The sequence below is a fragment of the Ochotona curzoniae genome, unplaced genomic scaffold (genome assembly GCF_017591425.1).
Source record: "Ochotona curzoniae isolate NIBS_2020 unplaced genomic scaffold, NIBS_Ocur_1.0 contig_2210, whole genome shotgun sequence".
Classification (NCBI taxonomy): domain Eukaryota; kingdom Metazoa; phylum Chordata; class Mammalia; order Lagomorpha; family Ochotonidae; genus Ochotona; species Ochotona curzoniae.
Window position 1 is genome coordinate 26376642 of NW_024465369.1, and position 9650 is coordinate 26386291.

Below are 9650 nucleotides of genomic sequence, written 5' to 3' on the forward strand. Positions count from 1 at the left end.
GATATGACTCTGGCCATTGTGTCTACTGGGGGAGTGAACCAGCAATTGAAAATGTTTCTCTCTGTCTCTCCTTCTTTCTGTATATCTTCCTTTCCAATTAAAATAAAGTAAAACTTAAAAAAAAAGTTGAAGAAATTAAGGTTTTTCAAAAGACATCATTCTAGGTTTCAAGATAATAGCAGGCATGTGGATAGTTGATTCAAAGCAGAATGGAAGCATAATAAATGTGCATTGAAATAAAGCAAAAGGACTAACTGTAGCTGGTCAATCAAGGGATGCTTCATAGGAGAAAACACTGTCTTCCTTTGGTGGATGAATAACAAATTAAATTAGGAGGCAGAAAAATAGAATTTCAAAGTGAAGTTTCATGTAAGAAATATGAATATGAGAAAGTAAATAAAAATGTTCAAAAAAGGACATATCTTATGATCAAGGTTGAATAAATGTTATGTTTATCTACCAAGGCTTTAGGAGTATATTCCTCCAACATATTTTTAAAAGATGTATCTATTTCTATTAGAAGGTGAGATATACAGAGTGAAGGAGAGACAGAGAAAAAGATGTCCCATCCAGTGGTTCAACTCCCCAAGTAGCTGCAACGGCTGGAACTGAGCTGATCCAAAGCCAGGAGTCAGGAACTTCTTCTGGATCTTCCATGCAGGTGCAAAGTCTGAAAGCTTTGGGCTGTTTTCTATTGCTTTCCCAGGCCATAAGTAGGGAGCTAGATGGAAGTAGGGCAGCCAGGATATGAACCGGTGCCCATATGGACTCTTGGGCATTCAAGGTAAGGACTTTAGGTACTAAGCTACCATGCCAAGCCTCCTTCAACATATTTTAAGATGATTTACACAAGTCAACATGAAAGATTAGTATGTGAATTAATGCTATTCTACAGATCACCAAAACAAATAACAATAATTTATATATCAAATTTTGGAAGTAGAAAGTTACAGATTATGTTACCGGCATGTCGTGGGCTAAGGAGTTGATTAGTGCTCGTTAGCCTGGGCAGGAACAGGAATTGGGCTTGTGACTAAAAACAGCTAGACTAATTGGACTCATCTCTATCCAATATCCTGCTAAGTGAGGATGTGGGGGGGAAAGTATATAAGGAGAGGTAAAGGAGCAATAGACAGAGACTTCGCAGAGACTTCCACCATCACTGTCATCCCCAGACCCTCTCCCTGTCCATGTTACTGGCTCTACTGGCTGGAGCACCGGCATGGTTGAGTTTTGGTGAGGGTCCGCTTTCAGTTTGGAGTCTACTAATCAATTTATTGACAAAAAAAAAAGAGCAAGGTAGTCTACTGGACTCTTATGAAACCACTAATCCATTCATGAAGCTTCCTCTGATGTGATGACTGCCTAAGGGCCCTTTCGTTGAGTATTACACTGGGATAGTGAAATATCTCAGAATAAGAAACGATATTGAATCTTCCACCACCTCCAGGTTAAAGGACAGGATAAATAGAGGGGTGTGTGTTCAATGAATGTTGACCCATAAGATGGAGCACAATTCTCTCTTCTATGAAAAGAGTATCTGGAAGGCTTGGCGTGATGGCTCAGTGGCTAAAATCCTCCACCTGCCAGCACCGGCAGATGGGACTGGTACATGTCCTAGTTATTCCATTTTTCATCCAACTCCCTGCATATAGCCTGGGAAAGTGCTACAGGGTGGTCCAAAGAATTGGGCCCTAGCATTGGTGTGGGAGACCAGGAAGAAGCTCCTGGATCCTGGCTCCTGGCTTCAAATCAGCTCAGCTCCAGATGTTATGGCCACTTGAGGTGTGAACCAGTGGATACAAGATCTTTCTGTCTCTCCTCTCTGTCAGTCTGCCTTTCTAATAAAAATAAATAAATCTGAAACAAAACAAAACAACACAAAAATAAGAGTATCTGGAAAGAAAGCATTTATTTTCCGCCCAGTCTTTTAAAGATCAAACACCTGATCTTAGATATTCAACCCAAAGTACTATGCAACCCACTTGCTTATCTTCAAATGGAAGTGCATAGAATTTTCTATATAAATGGTATAAAGTATACCATAGAAAGCTAGAGTGTAAGTAAATTGCAGAAACTAGTAGATCAGATTCCCACTGTATTAATCCCGATTGCCCTGACATCTTTCCCTTATCACACCTGTGAGTTCATGGGATGTTCCTTATGATGTGTTTCAACAAAACCCTCCAGTCCAGTACAGAAGTGAGAATATAGCTACTGTCTTATATTATTTAATCTTTCCCTCTATTCTTGTTCTACCTTGTATGACTGATACTGGTGAGGTGTTATTAGATTTCATATGAAAGTATGACCAAACTAACATCACTCAGTTGGCAGTATGGTGCCTGATGGAACTTCGTAGGTTTTATTAGTTTCCCTGGTTTGACTTAACAAACTACTAGAAATTGGATAGCTTAAGACAACTGAAATCTATTTCTCTCCCCCCCCCACCCCCTCGGCTGAAGGCCAAAGGCACAAAATAAATATCACTGGGACAAAATCAAGGTGTTCTACAGACTGCACTTCCCCTGCAGGCTGTCGAGGGCTATCGGCTCCTTTCCCCTGAACTTACTTCCAGTAACATCCAGCATTCATCAGCTAGTGGCTGCATAACCCCAGTCTTTGTCTCTGTCTTCATGTCACTTTGTCCTGTATGTGAGCCAAATTTCCCTCTGCCTCTCTCTTATCAGGACATAGCAAGGGCATTTGAAACCTTCCTAGAATCTAGGATGAGGTTCATTTAACACCATTTGTAAGACCCTTTTCCAAAGAAGATTGCACTTAATAGTTTCTAGGAATTAGGACTTTGTATTTTGGGGGGTCATTACCTAGCCTAATCTGTTATTTGTCTTAGGGATACAAATTTCACACCTAGGAAAGCACAATGTGTGTATGCTAAATGTATTAATCACTTTTTACCACTGTAACCAACACTTGAGGCCTATTAACTTTATAAAAGAAAGAAGCTTATATTCACTCATTGATCTGAAGATTAAAAAACCTAAGAACAGGCCAGCTCTGTTTGTACATTTCATGATGATGTCTCCGTAGTAAAGGTGATGTCCTCCATCATATGTTAAGAGACAGGAATTGCACTTGTCTGTATCACTCTGTGTGTGGTCCTTCTCACTTTCCCTAGAAAGCCGCCAAGATTTAATCATGGGGTCTTCACCCTAGTGACTCAATCTAATCCGATCACTTCTCTAAGGCTCCACCACTATGGGCCAGAAATGAATTAAGTTTCCACCCTCTTAATGTTATTCATACAAGTATTTGGGGAATCAAACTCCCTCATTTACAGAGACATGCATTGAAACCATAACACTGAAACACAAAGGGGCATACTATTCTGGATATTGTCCATCTGTACCTCTAAAAGCACTCTTGCAGTCTCCATCCTAGTCTCTATTCCAGAAAGCAAAACTAAATAGGTTGAACAAATAAGCACTTCAGCTCTTTCACATTCACTTACACTTGGGTTCAGTCTGAATGAGGAGCCCTAGCGAACGACAGAAAGGAGAAAGGAAAATGAGGTCAAAGTACTTATTTTACTCCTTTCTAATACCCAACTTCTTCAATAAAGACTTGCTATATCCCACTTCACATAATTCTCTCTCTCTCTCTTTTTAAAGTTTCTTCCTTTCTTTTTTAAATTTCATTTGGTGACACAGTTTCATAGGCTCTGGGATTTCCCCAATCCCTCCCTGACCCCTCCCCCCATGGTGGATTCCTCCACATTGTTGCAGTAGTACAGTTCATATCCAGTCATGATTCCTTCATTGTGGGCATGAACCATTTATGGAGTCCAGCTTCTCATTGTCTAGATAATTTCAACCGTTTCCTTGGGAGACCATCCCAGATCTGAAAGAAGTAGAGCTGGCAGAATATCATTCCCTCCAATGAAAAGCCACAACATAACCTCAACAACAACAATTTACAACATTATGGAGTTAATTGACATGGTATTGAGTAACCAATATGTTAGAAAATGCAAGTTCGTAACCACATTCTGTGACTACTTCGTTGACGTTTCAATTTTAGCTTATACACAACCGGCTGCTATACACCTTAAAATGGCGATAGGGTACTATTCAGCTGTCTCGTGTCTATTTTCATTTTTATATTTAGCAGTTTATAGTATTGAAGCATAATTTTTACTGAACTTAGCAAATGTTGGGATAGTCCAAACTGGCTTATAACTCTAACAGGGCACATGTTAACAATTGAGGTGCAGAACAGTTTTAGGAGGGGAGTGCAGAGAAGTTTTCACTACCTTAGTGAAGAATAACTAATCTTTGTGTCCTACCTAGTAATGTATGTGTGAGTCCACGCTCACTGTTTCTTGTCTGGTTCTAAGCTTTCCTTGTTGGTCTCTGTCTATCTAATCTAATTTTAATTTTTTTGGGGGGGGGCGGTTCCGGAGTAACCGTGATGGTCATTACAAGAGAGGGTGTGGATCCAAAGTTGGAACTAAGTAAGAACTGGAGAAAGCTCCCTTTCTGAGTCCCGAAGGAAGTTTACTGTTCTTCTGTTTCTTTTGAGTACTTATGAGTCTCTCTGGTCTCAGGAAGATGAGAGACAAGTGATATGATTATAAATATTTAACAACTGGCCCAGCCCTCTAAAAACATTATGTATACATAGATAGAAAAATAGATAGCAAGGCATCTGTATTGCTATAATTTTTTTCTGAAAATCTATGCAATTTTCAAAGAAAAATTAAATATATAATAAATACCTTAGAGCCAATTGATTTTTCACGACATGCTTTTGTTAATTTTTGCTGAACTCATACAATAGACAAATGTGTAAATCCAACAGGAATGTTGGCTGATATGTTCATTTATGTTAAAGCTTATGGTAAAAGTGAAACTAAGATTCGGATTTGGGAATTCATTTGTAAATGATTCAAATGATATTGATCAAAATTTTAAATGGTTAGACATGAAACACCTTTATGTATAATTTGCATTATTGATGTTTTCCATTACTTTCTCAAATCTAGGCAATTATAGAAATGAAACATTAAACCTCAAGTTATGCATTTGCTAATTTTACTTTCTATAAGTACTCCTTATGTGGGAAATTTTAAGCTTTGAAGGTAAAATAATTGGAAATGGAGGTGGGAATAGATGCATAGCAGTATATTACACAAGAGAACTTCAAAAACGTTATGAAAAATGTGTGATAAAATGATTCTACAGAATTTAATATTTTTTTTGCACCGAAAGGAATGTCTTTTAATTAGTGTTCCATGACAGATCTGAAGTTGCCTTGTGCGATACTTCAATCATCCAGCTACAATGGACGTGACAAGCCAATACTGATCAGACCCTACACAATGACTCAATGATTCAAAACCCAACTTCCATCCGCTGGGGTCCCATAATGGTGCTGGATCGTATCCTGGTGGCCCTGATTCCCATTCAGCTTCCTGGCTGTGGCCTGGGAAAGCAGCAGAGGATGACTCTAAGCATTGGAACGCTACAGCCACCTGGAAGACCCAGAAGAATTCCTGGCTCCTAGCATCAAATCAGCTTAGCTCCAGTTGTTGGGGCCATTTGCAGAGTGAACCAGCAGAGGAAGATCTTTCTCTCTGCTTTCCCAAGCCACAAGCAGGGAGCTGGATGGGAAATAGAGCTGCCGGGATTAGATCCTGGAAGACCCATATGGGATCCTGGTGCATTCAAGGTGAGGACTTCAGCTGCTAGGTCACTGTGCTGGGCCCTATTTATTCATTTTTTAAGAAACTACATTTCACTACCCAATGTATACAATGTCTGTGATTCCAGGAGCCAGTAGATCATTCCAGCTCTCATCCATGTGAACAGCTGAGCCATGAGCACTTGGGCCATCACCACTTATCCCCCAGGGTCTGCAGCATCAGGAAGCATGAATTTGGATGTAAAGCCAGGACTTGAACCTAGACACAATGATCAAGAACAGGAAGCTTGCTGTGGTGAAAGCCAGTGCTGTGGTGAAAGTGGTTAACCCACCACCTGCCATCCCATCAATCCCATATGGATGTTGGCTCATACACTGGCTGTTTCTCTTCTGATACAGCTTCCTGCTGGCAGTCTGAAATAAAAAAGCAGAATAAGGAATAATAAAGAGGAAGAAATACAGAATGTGTTGTCCTGGAGACATTGAAGAAAGTATTTTTAGATGTTAACAGTGACCAATTCCAAATCTTTAGAGATCTAACATCATGAGGACTGATAACTGACTATTAGTTTTGATATAATATAATAAAGGTGGTTGGTGAACTCAACAAGTGAATTTTCAGTATAGCAATTGGGATGGCAGACATAGAGAGTTCCAAAGAGAGTGCTGTGGTTAGTATTGTGGTACAGTTAGTTAAGTCACTGCTGCATTGACTGGGACACCTGCATCCTTTGTCGAGTACCAGTCTGAGTCAGCTCTGGTCATCAAGCTTCCTGCTAATGGTTCTTTGGAGGCAGCAGAATATGAGTCAAGTGCTTGGGCCCCTACGATCAATGCGGGAACCCTAAAGAGTGCTCCAGACTCTGACTTGTGACTGGTCCAGCCTTGCCTGCTGCAGGAATTGAACCAGTAGATGGAAATACACACCCCCTCTTTCCCTCTCGTCCCTCTGCTTTTCAAGTAAATTAATTAAATGAATATAAACACCTTTTTTTTAAAAAAAAAATGGAGAGTAGGAAGGGATTAAATAAAAACAGCAAGAATAGAAAGCTTTCATGTGTTTTACTGACTTAGAGAAAATGAAAGGGGATTTTGTTGGTGGAAGATGTATAACATGATATTTTGAACAGGAAGAAAGTAAACTATGGGAGAAAATCTACACAGGTCGGCATAGACAGTTGTTGGAGCATGATGGGATTTATTTGTCACTGCTCTATTTTCTCATATGAATATTAACATCATTTATGCAACATGAAGAAAGGATCTATTTAAGGTTAAAGAAATGAGAAGATATAAAATCTTTCCTAGTTTTTTCATTTTGTTTTATTTTAGGTGGGAAGAACAAATTGAACAGGAATATTTAGTAGGATTACAAGGAAAACACAAGAGAAATTAGATTTGGCATACTCTGGACGTTGTTCAGTATTTAGTATATTTTATAAGTTCCATCTATTTATTCTCAAATATGCACCACATGCCTACAAAATGTTAAGCACCATTCTAGTTATCACAGATACAGCAATTAACAAGACAAAAAAATTGTGTCTGTGACATTATAGTCCTTGTCTGTGATTTGATGTATTTGTAACATATATTTGCAGACTTTTGTGAACCATGGTGTTATTCTATCCAGATAAGTATTGTGAGCCACATGGTTTTCATTGCAATGACCCTACTGTGTTGTTAGTACAAAGCAACTTACAGATGACAAGTAAAGGAATATCCTAGGCTGGGTTGGTCAGAAGAGTTACAAAATTAAGTAGGAGGTCAGTTTGCTCCGGTATCCATAGTTTTCCAACTTTTATGTAAAAGAATGATCAGTGAATGGCAACAGAGAAAGGGGTGAGAAGTACTGTGTGGAGGATTTCCTTTTAAAGATGGTAAACAGAGGAAATCAAGCTGAGAAGATACCATACTAAGGGCAGGTGAAGGACCGTGCCATGGAAGTGAGTGCTCTGGGAGTAGACTGACAGTGCACAGGCCTTTTTTAAAAGGCCCATACTTGTGTATTTGCACAACAGCAAAGTGTTTGGGGTGAAAGAACAATAATAGTTGATGAGACAGATGTGGAACACGTAGAAGTGAGATGAAGTGTCATTTGAGTGTTAAGCAGGGGACTAAAATGATTTCACTTGTTTTAGCAGGCTTGCTGCATGTTGAGATTGAGGAGGGGTATTGCTGATATCAAAAAACAATTCTTGTGGGGTGGGCATTTGTCTTTGTCATTAAGACCCGATTTGGCACATAAAGTCACATGAGGGAGTCCTAACTCCACTTTGAATTCCAACTTCTTGCTAATGTGCACGCTGGGAACCTGTAGGTGACAGCACAAGTACTTGGATCCCTGCCACCCACAGAAGCCACCTGGTTTGAGTTCTGAACACTTGGGTTTAGCTTGGGTCAGCCCTGCATTTGGGCCATGAAAATAGGCATCTGGAGTGTGAAAAAGCAAGAGAAGGACTTTTTTTGGTCTGCCTCTTTGCCTTACAGATCTATTTTTTTAAAAAAGCAAAAATTAAAAAATAACTTTTGAATGAGTAGTTGAATAAATTCAGATGAATAAGACATTCCACTCAGTTCAATATTTTAGATTAGAGATGTCAATAGAGGAAATTAGAGAGGCTGGAAATAGTACAGCATCGGAAAGAAATTATGGATGGAGCCTAAGAGAATGATCAGATGAAATATGGGCAGGAAAAAAGGCGCTCATGAATTTTGAAAAGAGTAATTTGAACAATCTTTATTGGGTATTTATTCTTCTGTTCACATTCGTATTGATTCCATGGGTGATAGGATGCACTCTTTTTTCATAAGCAAATTAAAATCAATTTCTTTACAAGAAGAAAGGAAATTATAGATTAACTTAGGAGGAAAATAGCAGATGTCAAAGGAGTTAACCATTTTCCACATCCTGTTTCGTAAAGGGAAGCCAAACAATTAGTTTTATTATAAGCAGAATGTCTTCTTGAGTGATCCATGCATTCACTAAATTTATTTAACTATTCCTGGACATGTGTAAAGCAGCACCTATATTCTAATCCAACACATTAAGCTGGAATATTATTTACCTGTCTACAAAGGATTCTGGGAGATTCTAACATGTCAGTACATTTGTGTAACCAGCATTAAAAAAGCACATTACATTACATTTCTTGTATATTCTGTCTCCTTGAGCATCAGATCTTTCCAAATACTTTGCCGAGGAGCTTTTAGGTAAAATAGTATGTCAAAACTTTAAAACATCATAGGCAAAGCAGAAAGTTATGAAAGAATTGTAACTAGAGGAAAAGAAATGAAATTCAGTTCAAGTAATATCTGATGTGTTTATTTACCATGTCTATTTGAGAAAGTATTGTATTATTAAGTACACATATAAGAACTTACAAATTTGATATGACATTAAACACAGTTTAGTGCTCTTAGGTTTTAAACATCTAAATGTAGTTTTCTCTGCTTATTAGCTGTGTTGAAATAGCTGGCCTATGTGACCTTCTGCTATAATTTACTTATACTCTTGTAAAGTCAGTAGTCCCAGGTTTCAAACATTTCTTTTGTAATACACATTTAAATCTTTGAACTCAAATATTGAATAAACTCTGGAATGACTTTGAGCTCTGAACGCTGAGCTTAGTAACCTTGAACCTCCCATAAATTGGGGAAAACCTCTAAAGCGGCCAAAACAAAGCTCTTGACTTTCTAAATATAACGTTTGTTTGACTCCTTGACTTAATTGTGAACTCTGTTGTTTTTCCTTGACTGGTTCGCCACTATCATTTGAAGTTAACCTTTTCTCTACTTAGTTGAAAATTTTGCTTCAGTGGATGAAAAGGCAAAAATTGCTTTCTAATTAAATCTAAGAAAGTCTGTAGGATGCATTTTGAAAACAAAACCAAAACCAAAAACATGTGTGCATGCTAATTCTCCTAAGTTATAATCAAGGCTGATGAATCCTCCCTCTAACTACGTGTCCTTCCTTTGCAGACCCT